This window comes from Oncorhynchus keta, chromosome 17 (assembly GCF_023373465.1).
Source record: "Oncorhynchus keta strain PuntledgeMale-10-30-2019 chromosome 17, Oket_V2, whole genome shotgun sequence".
In the NCBI taxonomy this organism is placed as follows: Eukaryota; Metazoa; Chordata; class Actinopteri; order Salmoniformes; family Salmonidae; genus Oncorhynchus; species Oncorhynchus keta.
In genome coordinates this window covers 40887198-40901943 of record NC_068437.1, presented here as the reverse complement: position 1 = coordinate 40901943, position 14746 = coordinate 40887198, and the positions used below count along the sequence as shown (strand labels likewise).

The 14746-nt window shown below is 43.9% G+C and overlaps 1 protein-coding gene across 4 annotated transcripts in view; it reads right to left on the bottom strand.

Annotated features, from left to right (window-relative positions):
* Positions 1–14746, bottom strand: part of LOC118395832 (protein bicaudal D homolog 1-like) — an 81028-nt gene that overhangs the window by 41833 nt on the left and 24449 nt on the right. The window lies entirely within an intron of this gene.

Below are 14746 nucleotides of genomic sequence, written 5' to 3'. Positions count from 1 at the left end.
CCCCCACACCAGTACCCAAAACATGTTCTACACCAGTACCTAAAACATGTTAATTTATTTACCAATAAACATTCACTTGGGTGTGGTCTGGCACATAAATGCAATCATATTTGTATTGTAAAAAAATTTGGTCCACATGTTGCAAACACTGCCAAGACTCAACATATGCAAGAACATTCATATCGACCTCACAGTGGAGCTATAACAGGCACATGTTTATCTCTTGGTCTGTTTGACTCAGAGTGATGAAATTTGGCACAAATGCTCAGGGATCTGAGTCTAGCTAACCCGATGATATATACCATTCTTGCTATACAGGGGAAACTGATGAGGGTGAAAAACTCAGCAGCGTTGCAGTTCTTGACACAGACCGCTCAAAGGCACTTACATATTTTGTCTTGCCCATTCACCCTCTGAAAGGCACGCATACACAATCCATGTCTAAATTGTCTCAAGGCTTAAAAATCCTTCTTTAACCTGTTTCCTCACCTTCATCTACACTGATTGAAAATTATTTATCAAGTGACATCAATAAGGGATCATAGCTTCACCTGGTCAGTCTATGTCATGGAAAGAGCAGGTGTTCATAATGTTTTGTACAATCAGTGTATATGATTTCAGCATCCGTATGCTGTACTGGGAGCGCTGGTCACGCCAAATAAGGCTGTTTATCTCCCAATACAGCCAGCATCTGCTAGAAGAAGAAAAATGCAGTCTAGTCAGTTTGCAGAGGGACGTGAGGCTCAGAGCTCAGATTTGAATTTAACTGTCAAATTGTGCTGTGTCTTTTTTTATTAGGACTTTTTCATGAGAAATGTATATGTTCATTTTACAATATTTCTTTATAACATAAAAGTAAATCATTATGTCCAATAATCGTTTTGCTATGTGAAAATGCTTCTGAAAATGCTTCTGGTGCATGTCTGAGAGACACGTCTGCTCAACGTCTAGTTTTGATTTGGTTGAATTTTCAACTAATGTGAAATCAACAAAAATGTCACCATATCATTGGTTTTAGGTTAAAAGTTACATGAAAAAAGACCCTTACATTGATAACTTTTTGCAAATCCAATCAGTATTCCATGTTGATTCAACATCACATTACGTTTTTTTTGTTGAAATGACATGGAAACAATGTTGATTCAACCACTTTTTGCCCAGTGGGAGAGGTCTGGACAGAGACCTGTGTCCTCAGATGTAATATTCTCAGCACCACACTCCCTCAAAAACAAACCCAGTTGAATGATTCTCCCAGAGAGCTCGAGAAAGGTTCTCTCTGATTGGTGAATGAATAACTCAGGAACACTGTTCCCACCTTATCATCATCATGTCCACAACATTTGAGCAGAAGGATGACTCATTGCTAAGATACGAACAAGCCTTTATTACTTGTGATCATACTACCTGCAATAGACTTCTTTCTCAATGCACCATGTTTCTACCACACTTTAATAACAATTTATTAATTTATTAGTGTGGAATAAGCCGCATACAGCATTTTGAGGTGTGTTTGTAGATAGGGGTAATTTGTCATTGTTAAATCCCTTCTGCTCCAGAGCAGATCTTAATACAGGAAGGAGATCAATACAGAATACAAGCAAGGGCTCCGCTGAAATGGAGAGCTTAATGTGAATGAAGTTAAAACTCCCCAACAAAAAGTGGATGTACATACAATCTGATGATTTAGTTATTATGTTTTCAGGTTTGACCAGCTTTCATGGTTGGTGGGGTTTGGCTGTTAATTTGTGTGTGGAGGGGGATCGAGTCAGTACATGTATAGCATTACTTATCTGTGTGTGTGTGTGTGAATGAGATAAGGAGATTTAGCAGCAGAAGATGTATACAATAACCATCCTTCCATTGACCGCTGGCCACCTCCTGCGTCACACACAGACACTGACAGCTGATCCCCATCCCATCTCCACTGAAACAACACAGCACACCGATGTTCCAACTGGATACCCACACACACACAGACAATAGAAAGAGAGCTCAACCAGTCATGACTACTGAATAACTGAAATGCAAAGCCCCGGTCACGATCATCATGGTTAATCAACCACAAACTGCCCCATATGACACAGATAGTCACACCATTCAATTATTCAATGTTTACAGTCAGCGAGTGAGCAACCGGCCCATGGGACAGGAGGGGATTGGGTTAAAGCAGGTCTATGACTCATTGGAAGTCCCTACGTCACATCTAGAATGTGTTTTCAATATGTTGACATTGACTGCAGTGTAAGTCACCTTTGTCTATTCACACATGTACCAACAGCATGTGAACAAACGCAGCTGTGCACAGTGTTTCTCTTGCCTTCTATTTTTCTAGTGCTAATCACGTTTGCATAGGAACTACACATATAAACACACAAGAGAGTAATCAATCTTTAATTGCGCACACAAACAGTCACTAAGGAGCTTCTGTCTGGCCACTACAAAAACATGCATTGATGTGAGGAGCTCTCTCTCTCTCTATCTTGTTTCAGATGTCCCTTGTGTCTCCTCTCCTCCCAGTGCAACACCACAGAGTGATTCTGTAAGTGATTAGGTGGGAGGCCCCGTAGTCCCTAGAACAAAAGATGTGATTAATTTGTCACTCGACCAGAGTGAATGAGTTGGCATTGTTGCTTTTAGATGAAAGCCTGTTAATATCCAGACAGGCAAGAGGGCCAGGCTCCACAGGCCCCTCGAGAGTCCAGCTGGGTCCCTGGAGCAGAAGCTTGGCTTGGGCCCCACTCTGAGGCCTCTCTCCCCCTGGCTTCTCTCCCCCTGTCCCCACTCTGGAGGATGGAGGGAGAACAGACAGTGGAGGCTGCCTGTGATTCAGAGTCAGTGCTGCTCATCCATAGAGACAGGGGATCTTGGATGCATAGTGGGAGTGGCAGATGGTTTTCGAACAAAGGGAAGCTAGGCGACCTCAAAGCCTGTTCTCTCCATCTGCTTCCTGTTATTCTCTACAGAACACATCACACCTGTAACACAGCTCAAACACATATGAGGAAAACGTGCTCTGGCTCCCTGTTGCATGAGGCATCCTCCTCTGATGCACGGCTTAAAATAACTCCACGTCTGTACTGTAACTGTATATGAAGATACAAGGTGCACTGCTACCACAGAATAATAAGATCGTCTTATCATGTCACATTAAACATGGTGGATGTGAGGATGTTTAAAGTTTTATGTCATATCCTGGGGTGATAATATGTGCTTAACAAGCGGGGTCCAGTACGGTGTTTTATACTGATTATAGTTGTATACTGCATTGTGGATTCCACCCTGAGGCATTCTGGTCCATCTGTGATAGAAGCCACACAAAGAAAGCCCTTTCTATAGATATTCATCCCTCAGGCATAGGATGAGGAGCAGACAGTTCTCTGGTCGACACGGGACGGTTGACTGGTGTGTTGTGGTGTGCTTCCCTGAAATCCTTCCCCCCTGCGACATACCCTGTTTTGGAGTCGTGGGACAGCTCTGTGCCATTTTTAGACCCAGGGAGCTCAGCAGGCAGGAGACTGAACTACTTCGGTGTAACAATGATTCATCTCCAACCTCACCTCCACGGTAGAGCCCTCTTGGACCTCACTTCTTCTGTGATAGTATGCAACACAAATTATAAAAAACAAGACTTTTCAACAAACACCCGATTGCTTAAATGGAAAAGAAACTTGGAATCCAAGTTTCAATGTAAGAGAGGTGAATTTTCAAGATTAAGGTCAAAGGTAGGTTGGGTCATAGTGGATAGATCAGTGGACTATGTAGATTAGCTATGACGTATTTATTTCACACTTAGTTTGGACTTTTTATAAATACAGTGCATTCGGGAAGTATTCAGACCACTTGACTTTTTCCACATTTTGTTACATTACAGCCTTATTATAAAATGTATTTTTTCTCTCCCCAATCAATCTACACACAATACCCCATAATGACTAAGAAAAAACAGGTTTGTAGATTTTTTTGCAAAATCATAAAATCTAAAAATGTATTCAGACCCTTCACTTAGTACTTTGTTGAAGCACCTTTGGCAGTGATTACAGCCTCCAGTCTTCTTGGGTATGACACTACAAGCTTGGCAAAACCTGTATTTGGGGAGTTTTTCCCCATTCTTTTCTGAAGATCCTCTCAAGCTCTGCCAGGTTGGATGGGGAGCGTCGCTGCACAGCTATTTTCAAATCATATCAAATTTTATTTGTCACATATGCCGAATACAGCCTACAACAATGCAGAGCAAGAAAAAGAGGTAAGAAAATATTTACTAAATTAACGAAAGTACAAATAAAAAGTAACACAATAAAATAACAACAATGAGGCTATATATAAGGGGGTCAATGTAAATAGTGCTGGTGTCCATTTGATTAATTGTTTAGCAGTCTTATGTCTTGAGGTATCAGTTATGAAGGTAAGACCCAGATGCAGACAACGTTGAATTAACAATGGTTTAGTATTCCAACAGGAGCAGGTCAAGGCAGGCAGGGGTCAGTAAACCAGAGGTGGGGCAACGGTACCGGACGGCAGGCAGGCTCAGGTTCAGGGGCAGGCAGAGTGGTCAGGCAGGTGGGCTCAGAGTCAGGACAGGCAAGGGTCTAAACCAGGAGGGCAAGAAAAAGAGACTGACAAAAGCAAGAGCTGAAAAAAAAATGCTGGTTGACTTGACAAACAAGACGAACTGTCGACAAACAAACACAGGTATAAATACACAGGGGATAATGGGGAAGATGGGCGACACCTGGAGGGGGGTGGAGACAATCACAAAGACAGGTGAAACAGATCAGGGTGTGACATGAGAGAAGAAGCTGTTAACTTCTTATGGTATAAAGGACGCTTGCGTCCCACCTGGCCAAAAACCAGGGAAAATGCAGTGCGGAAAATTCAAATAAATTTATATAAAAATCTAACATTCATTAAATCACACATGTAAGATACTCAATTAAAGCTACACTCGTTGTGAATCCAGCCAACATGTCATATTTTAAAAAGGCTTTTCGGTGAAAGCATAAGAAGCTATTATCTGATGATAGCACAACAGTAAACAAAGAGGGTAGCATATTTCAACCCAACAAATTCTGAACGGTTAGTCCTCTGGGTTTTGCCTGCTACATAAGTTCTGTCATACTCACAGACATGATTCAAACAGTTTTAGAAACTTCAGTGTAACGGTTGGCTTCGGCAGAAAGAGAGGAGGACCAAAGTGCAGCGTGGTAAGTGTTCATGATGATTTAATTAAAACTCAGAACACTAAACAATAAACGCCAAAGTGAATTTACAAAACCGAAACAGTACCGTGTGGCCCGAACACTCACATGGAAACAAACCAAAATTGAAACCCAGGCTACCTAAGTATGAATCTCAATCAGAGACAACTAACGACACCTGCTTCTGATTGAGAACCATACTAGGCCGAACACAACTACCAACATCGAAAAACAAACATAGACTGCCCACCCCAACTCACGCCCTGACCATACTAAAACAAATAATAAGATAACAGAACTATGGTCAGAATGTGAAATTCAGAGTGTTTTCTATCCAAATGTACTAATAATATGCATATCTTATATTCTTGACATGAGTAGCAGGAAGTTGAAATTAGGCACGCTATTTATCCAAAAGGGAAAATGCTGCCCCCTATACCATAAGAAGTTAAGGAGTCTTTGACAATTTTTTGGGCCTTCCTCTGACATAGCCTAGTATATACAGTGGGGAGAACACGTATTTGATACACTGCCGATTTTGCAGGTTTTCCTACTTACAAAGCATGTAGAGGTCTGTAATTTTTATCATAGGTGCACTTCAACTGTGAGAGACGGAATCTAAAATCTAAAAATCCAGAAAATCACATTGTATGATTTTTAAGTAATGAATTTGCATTTCATTGCATGCAATAAGTATTTGATCACCTAACAACCAGTAAGAATTCCAGCTCTCACAGACCTGTTTGTTTTTCTTTAAGAAGCCCTCCTGTTCTCCACTCATTACCTGTATTAACTGCATGTGTTTGAACTCGTTACCTGTATAAAAGACACCTGTCCACACACTCAATCAAACAGACTCCAACCTCTCCACAATGGCCAAGACCAGACAGCTGTGTAAGGACATCAGGGATAAAATTGTAGACCTTCACAAGGCTGGGATGGGCTACAGGACAATAGGCAAGCAGCTTGGTGAGAAGGCAACAACTGTTGGCGCAATTATTAGAAAATGGAAGAAGTTCCAGATGATGGTCAATCACCCTCGGTCTGGGGCTCCATGCAAGATCTCACCTCGTGGGGCATCAATGATCATGAGGAAGGTGAGGGATCAGCCCAGAACTACACGGCAGGACGTGGTCAATGCTGGGACCACAGTCTCAAAGAAAACCATTGGTAACACACTACGCCGTCATGGATTAAAATCCTGCAGCGCACGCAAGGTCCCCCTGCTCAAGCCAGCGCATGTCCAGGCCCGTCTGAAGTTTGCCAATGACCATCTGGATGATCCAGAGGAGGAATGGGAGAAGGTCATGTGGTCTGGTGAGACAAAAATAGAGCTTTTTGGTCTAAAATCCACTCGCCGTGTTTGGAGGAAGAAGAAGGATGAATGCAACCCCAAGAACACCATCCCAACCATGAAGCATGGAGGTGGAAACATCATTCTTTGGGGATGCTTTTCTGCAAAGGGGACAGGACGACTGCACCGTATTGAGGGGAGGATGGATGGGGCCATGTATCGCGAGATCTTGGCCAAAAACCTCCTTCCCTCAGTAAGAGCATTGAAGATGGGTCGAGGCTGGATCTTCCAGCATGAAACACACAGCCAGCAAGCATGAAACACACAGCCAAAACACACAGCCAGGGCAACTAAGGAGTGGCTCCGTAAGAAGCATCTCAAGGTCCTGGATTGGCCTAGCCAGTCTCCAGACCTGAACCCAATAGAAAATCTTTGGAGGGAGCTGAAAGTCCGTATTGCCCAGTGAAAGCCCCGAAACCTGAAGGATCTGGAGAAGGTCTGTATGGAGGAGTGGGCCAAAATCCCTGCTGCAGTGTGTGAATACCTGGTCAAGAACTACAGGAAACGTATGATCTCTGTAATTGCAAAAAAGGTTTCTATACCAAATATTAAGTTATGCTTTTCTGATGTATCAAATACTTATTGCACGCAATAAAATGCAAATGAATTACTTAAAAATTATACAATGTGATTTTCTGGATTTTTGTTTTAGATTCCGTCTCTCACAGTTGAAGTGTACCTATGGTAAAAATTACAGACCTCTACATGCTTTGTAAGTAGGAAAACCTGCAAAATCGGCAGTGTATCAAATACTTGTTCTCCCCACTGTAGGTCCTGGATGTCAGGAAGCTTGGCCCCAGTGATGTACTGGGCCGTACACACTACCCTCTGTAGTGCCTTAAAGTCGGTATGCCGACCAGTTGCCATACCAGGCAGTGATGCAACCGGTCAGGATGCTCCCGATGGTGCAGCTGTAGAACTTTTTAGGATCTGGGGACCCATGCCAAATATTTTCAGTCTCCTGAGGGGGAAAAGGTGTTGTCATGCCCTCTTCACTACTGTCTTGGTGTGTTTGGACCTTGATAGTTAGTTGGTGAGGTGGACACCAAAGACCTTGAAACCTTCGACCCATTCCACTACAACCCTGTCGATGTGAATGGGGCGTTGTTCTGCACTTATTTTCCTGTAGTCCATGATCAGCTTTTTTGTCTTGCTCACGTTGAGGGAGAGGTTGTTGTCCTGGCATCACACTGTCAGGTTTCTGACCTCCTCCTTATAGGCTGTTTCTACGTCATCAGTGATCAGGCTGTTGTGTCATCAGCAAACTTAAGGATGGTGTTGGAGTCTTGCTTGGCCAGGCTGTCGTGGGTGAACAGACAGTACAGCAGGGGACTAAGCACGCACCCTTGAGGGGCCCCCGTGTTGAGGATCAGCATGGCAGACGTGTTGTTGCCTAACCTTGCCTGTAATCCATGGCTTCTGGTTGGGATATGTACGTACGGTCACTGTAGGAACAACGTCGTCGATGCACTTATTGAGCCGATGACTGAGGTAGTATTCTCCTCAATGCCATTGGATGAATCCCGGAACATATTCCAGTCTGTGCTTGTAAAACAGTTCTGTAGCATAGCATCTGCATTATCTGACCACTCCATATTGAGCGAGTCACTGGTATTTCCTGCTTTAGTTTTTGCTTGTACGCAGGAATCAGGAGGATAGAATTATGGTCAGATTTGCCAAATGGAGGGCGGGGGAGAGCTCTGTATGCATCTCTGTGTGTGGAGTAAAGGTGGTCTAGAGTTTTATTCCCTCTGGTTGCACATGTGACATGCTGGTAAAAATTTGGTAAAACTGATTTATGTGTTCCTGAATTAAAGTCCCCGGTCACTAAGAGTGCCCCTTCTGGGTGAGCATTTTATTGTTTGCTTATGGCCTTATAGAGTTGGTTGAGTGCGGTCTTAGTGCCAGCATCGGTCTGTGGTGGTAAATAGATGGCTATGAATAATATAGATGAGAAATCTCTTGGTTGATAATGTGGTCTACAGCGTATCATAAGGTACTCTACCTCAGGCGAGCAATACTTTGAGAATTCTTTAATATTAGACATCGCGAACCAGATGTTATTGACAAAAAGACACACAACCCCAGCCCTCGTCTTACCAAACATAGCTTCTCTGTTCTGCTGGTGCATTGAAAATGTCGTCGTTCAGCCACGACTCGGTGAAACATAAGATATTACAGTTCTTAATGTCCCGTTGGTATGATAATCGTAATCGAAGGTCATCAATTTTATTTTCCAACGATTGCATGTTGGCAAGTAGAATTGATGGCAGTGGGAGTTTACTCGCTCTATGGATTGACAAAAGGCAGCCCGATCTGCATCCTCTTTTCCTCCACCTTTTGATCACACAAATTACGGGGATCTGGGCTTGTTCCGGGAGAGCTGTATACCTTTCTCGTTGGACTTGTTAAAGGAAAAAGCTTCTTCCAGTTCGTGGTGAGTAATCCCAGTTCTGATGTTCAGAAGTTATTTTTGTTCATAAGAGACGGTAGTTACAAACAACAACAACAACAAAAATGAGCGCAATTGGTTACGAGCATGTAAAACCTCAGCCATCCTCTTCGGCGTCATCTTAAAAAGCTCAGGAGAGCTTTGCATGTGTCTGTCTCTGTCTGTCTGTCTGTGAATGTGTGAGTGTTTGTGAATGTGTGAGTGTATGTGCACAGCAATGGAGCATCTGAGCGATATAATTCGATGTATAATGCTCCGTCAGTGCTTGCACATTTCCAACTCATTAGTATTAATCATCCAACACAAAGTAGGGCAGCCTGGTGTATATCGTCTATTAGGTTTAAATAACAATATCTTTACATTGTGAAAATGTTTGTTCCCTTTGCTCTGCCAGGTTGCCAGACTGAAACAGTCAAAATCCCCTAAATGAACAGGCATCATTCAGGCAGCATTAGTCAGAGGGCAGAATGGGATACATTAGGCTCCGGTCAGTCAAAAACAGGAAATATAAATATACATGACGTAGCTTATTTTCACTCATTCTATTAGACCAAAATAAGTACAAACAAAAGTCTTGGGGAGGGGCATAGTTCAGAATAACAGGAGCTTGTAGACGACAGCATTCTATGTCCCCTTGTAACACACAAGGGAAGAGCTCTCAGCACTCTGCATCCGCACATGATGCTTGCCAACTCTAAAGCTGCTGCACTGATGTGTGTGTGTGTGTGTGTGTGTGTGTGTGTGAGCGTGTAAAATGGACCAAAATCTCCATCTAAATCAGTAAGTATGTTTATTACAAGGCTGAGAGCAGAGGCATGTTACTTCTGCACTTTTGTTTAAATTGCCAGGCCCACTGAAAGCTCTTACTGATTCAGGAATTCTGTGTGTGTGATATTTTTTATTTATTTTTTTATTTCACCTTTATTTAACCAGGTAGGCTAGTTGAGAACAAGTTCTCGTTTACAATTGCGACCTGGCCAAGATAAAGCATAGCAGTGTGAACATACACCAACACGGAGTTACACATGGAGTAAACAATAAACAAGTCAACAACACAGTAGCAAAAAAAAAATGTTTTTAAGAAGAGTCTATATACTACATTGTGTGCAAAAGGCATGAGCAGGTAGGCGAATAATTACAATTTAGCAGATTAACACTGGAGTGATAAATTATCAGATAGTGCAGGTAGAGATACTGGTGTGCAAAAGAGCAGAAAAGTAAATAAATAAAAACAGTATGGGGATGAGGTAGGTAAAATGGGTGGGCTTTTTACCGATGGACTATGTACAGCTGCAGCAATCGGTTAGCTGCTCAGATAGCAGATGTTTAAAGTTGGTGAGGGAGATAAAAGTCTCCAATTCGTTCCAGTCACAGGCAGCAGAGAACTGGAAGGAAAGGCGGCCAAATGAGATGTTGGCTTTAGGGATGATCAGTGAGATACACCTGCTGGAGCGCATGCTACGGGTGGGTGTTGCCATCGTGACCATTGAACTGAGATAAGGCGGAGCTTTACCTAGCATGGACTTGTAGATGACCTGGAGCCAGTGGGTCTGGCGACGAATATGTAGCGAGGGCCAGCCGACTAGAGCATACAGGTCGCAGTGGTGGGTAGTATAAGGTGCTTTAGTAACAAAGCGGATGGCACTGTGAAAAACTGCATCCAGTTTGCTGAGTAGAGTATTGGAAGTAATTTTGTAGATGACATCACTGAGGTCGAGGATCGGTAGGATAGTCAGCTTTACTAGGGTAAGTTTGGCGATGTGAGTGAAGGAGGCTTTGTTGCGAAATAGAGAGCCGATTCTAGATTTGATTATGGATTGGAGATGTTTGATGAGTCTGGAAGGAGAGTTTATAGTCTAGCCAGACACCTAGGTACTTATAGATGTCCACATATTCTAGGTCGGAACCATCCAGGGTGGTGATGCTAGTAGGGCGTGCGGGTGCAGGCAGCGAACGGTTGAAAAGCATGCATTTGGTTTTACTAGCGTTTAAGAGCAGTTGGAGGCCATGGAAGGAGTGTTGTATGTCATTGAAGCTTGTTTGGAGGTTAGATAGCACAGTGTCCAAGGAAGGGCCAGAAGTATAGAGAATGGTGTCGTCTGCGTAGAGGTGGATCAGGGATTTGCAGCAAGAGCAACATCATTGATATATACAGAGAAAAGAGTCGGCCCGATAATTGAACCCTGTGGCACCCCCATAGAGACTGCCAGAGGACCAGACAACATGCCCTCTGATTTGACACACTGAACTGTCTGCAAAGTAATTGGAGAACCAGGCAAGGCAGTCATTATAAAAGCTGAGGCTACTGAGTCTGCCGATAAGAATATGGTGATTGACAGAGTCGAAAGCCTTGGCCAGGTCGATGAAGACGGCTGCACAGTACTGTCTTTTATGGATGGCGGTTATGATATTGTTTAGTACCTTTAGCGTGGCTGAGGTGCACCCGTGACCGGCTCGGAAACCAGATTGCACAGCGGAGAAGGTACGGTGGGATTCGAGATGGTCAGTGATCTGTTTGTTGACTTGGCTTTCGAAGACCTTAGATAGGCAGGGCAGGATGGATATAGGTCTGTAACAGTTTGGGTCCAGGGTGTCTCCCCCTTTGAAGAGGGCTGTTGGCCGAGGTTGGAGTAGCCAGGAGGAAGACATGGCCAGCCGTTGAGAAATGTAAAAAAATTAGAAGTTCGAACTGTTTGTGTATGGACCTGGAAAGTATGACATTACTTTGCAGGCTATCTCTGCAGTAGACTGCAACTCCTCCCCCTTTGGCAGTTCTATCTTGACGGAAAATGTTATAGTTGGGTATGGAAATCTCCAAATGTTTGGTGGCCTTCCTAAGCCAGGATTCAGACACAGCAAGGACATCAGGGCTGGCTAACCTGAACAACAGTATACAAGGCATATTGACATTTGAGAGAGACATACAGCGAGGCATAAAGTAATCACAGGTGTTGATTGGGAGAGCTAGCTAAAACAACAGGTGAGACAACAACAGCTAATCAGCTAACACAACAACAGCAGGTAAAATGGCGATGACTAGGCAGAGAGGGTCAGATTAACTACACACTGAGCCTGAGTTTGCGGCTGGGGCCAACAGATAAAAAATAAATAAGCAGAATGGAGTACCGTGATTAATGGACAGGCCAGTAGGCATCAGCTATGTAGCCAAGTGATCATAGTGTCCAGGGGGCAGTAGTAGATGGAACAGGGGAGCCCCACTATGCTAGCGGCGTTTAAAGTTAGTAGCGTCCGCTCAGTCGTGGTGGTGCGGCCGGGCGCCGTGTCGACAAAGAATCCAAGCCAGATGGTGAAAGAGGTATTATGGAATTTAGTTTGCTAGCCGGGAGATGTGCCTGGCTCACGGCTAACTGGTGCTGGCTTTGTGGCAGTGGCGTTAGCCACTATATCCAATCGGTAGCAGCGGTGATCCGGTGCCACGGTCCAGAATTTACAGCAAGGATCCGGTGGAGTTTTGGGCTCTAGCCGTGTATGAGTGGGGTTCGGGTGAACAGCTGAGTAGGCCGGGAAGGGGGCCTCAGGGAATAGCTTCGGTACTAGGTGCCACGGTGAGTGAAAGCTAGCTGTGAGCTAGCTAGCTAGCTGCAAGCTAGCTGTGAAGATCAGAAGTAGTGGTCCAGGGATTACGGCAGGAATCCGGCGTTGTTGTGGAGAGACAGTCCGATATTGGTAGACAAGCGATATTGGTAGACAGGCGAGTATTGTCCAGGCTAAAAACAGGGCTGGTATCTGTGTTGAAGGTAAAAGCCGCTAGCAGTGGCAAACAATGACTACGTAAATAGCTTGTAGCTAATTAGCTGGTTAGATTCTGGAGATTCTTGAATGTGTTCTAAAATTGAAAATAATAGCGATTCCGTATCACATTGGGTGAAGCAGGTTACCGGAAGGTATAATCTAATAAATAATCGAGAAGAAATTGGAAATACATTTAAATATATATACAAAAAATACGAAAAAATACAAAAGTACACGAGAGGACAAAACAAACACGTCTTCACTGCTACGCCATCTTGGAATAATAATATGAATGGTATCATAAGGATTGGGTGTGCACGTGTGTATGTGCGTGTGTGTGTGCATATTTATACCACACATTTGCCGATTTGTGAGCAGGTATTATGATGACTAACTGTGTGTGTGTGGGTGGTACCAGAACCGTACCAGACACAACAACCAACAATAGTATCCTATCCAGTCTAGTGCTTTCCCTCCCATCTCTGGTTGTGTGTGGTCTGTCCACATGCTGTGTTCATTCAAAAGGTCAGCCAGGAGAAAGCCAATGTTTAGCTTGTCCTTTTGAAGCAATTACGTCTGGCCCCCAGTCATCATTCCACCACTGATAAGAGGGACGCTTGGACCAGAGCCCAGAATGCCCATCACTTATTAAGGCTCATTCTGTATGTATCCTCTACTCTCCTCATCTCTCCCCTCCTCTCCTCATATCTCCTCTCTTCTCCTCATATCTCCTCCCCTCGTATCTCCTCATCTCTCCTCTCCTTCCATTTCCTCTCCTCATATCCCCTCCCCTTCCCTCTCCTTTCCTCATCTCTCCCCACCTTCCCTCATCTCTCCTTATCTTTCCTCTCCTCATATCTCCTCTCCTTCCCTCTCCTCATATCTCCTCCCCTTCCCTCTTCTCTCCTCATCTCTCCTTCCCTCTCCTCATCTCTCCTCTCCTTCCCTCTCCTCCCCTTCCCTCTTCTCTCCTCTCCTTCCCTCTCCTCTCCTTCCCTCTCCTCATCTCTCCTCTCCTTCCCTCTCCTCATATCTCCTCCCCTTCCCTCTTCTCTCCTCATCTCTCCTCTCCTTCCCTCTCCTCATCTCTCCTCTCCTTCCCTCTCCTCATCTCTCCTCTCCTTCCCTCTCCAGCTGAGAACAGATGGTTTGCAAACTGGCCCTTAACAGCTCACTGCCCTGTGTGAGATTATTAAGTGGAGTGGCATTAACTCTTCCACACATCACATATGTGACAAACAAGTCAGCAGGTAGGATAAGCATTGCATCTCATCTAACCTTACGGTCTTACTGAGATAAAATCTATTATACAAGAAGTGGTTCAAAATGACAGCATAATCCAGATGGATAGGAGTGCTAGTGTCATAATAACTGTATTCATTTATTAAGAGAGAGAAATACAGACAAACAGAGGGAAGAGAAAAGAGATGGCTTTTACAGTATTTACTAACACATCATTTTATAATGTATTTTACCAGCTCTCTCAGCTGGGTAATATGCCCTAGAGGGGACGGTTGGGGACGGTTGGCTCAGCAGAGTGGTAACTGCGCCAAAAGGTCAGAACACAGACGAAGTGGGCTGAAAGGAGGAGAGGAAAAGAGAGGAGGCTTTGATGCAAGATGCCCTATAAGACCTGTTCTGACTCATCAGAATGATGCAATGGCAGACTGCATGGGCTCTTGGACCCCTTCCATCACCATAGCTTCAGTCACTCCGAGAGAGAGAGAGAGAGAGAGAGAGAGAGAGAGAGAGAGAGAGAAACACCCTCCTCCTATATCTTCTCATCTCATAACAACTGTTGCCTAGCCTTTGTTCTTAGAGTGTTTCAGATAAAGGACTATTGCCATAGAACAAATTGAAAAAAATAAAGCTTATAATATCCTCCACAGTCATAAGTCATAACAGCTAATATACTCTAATAACTACAGATATTCTTACATTAAATGATTGGGTGGTAAGTATGTGCCTGTGGGCTCAATTTAAATCAGTCTC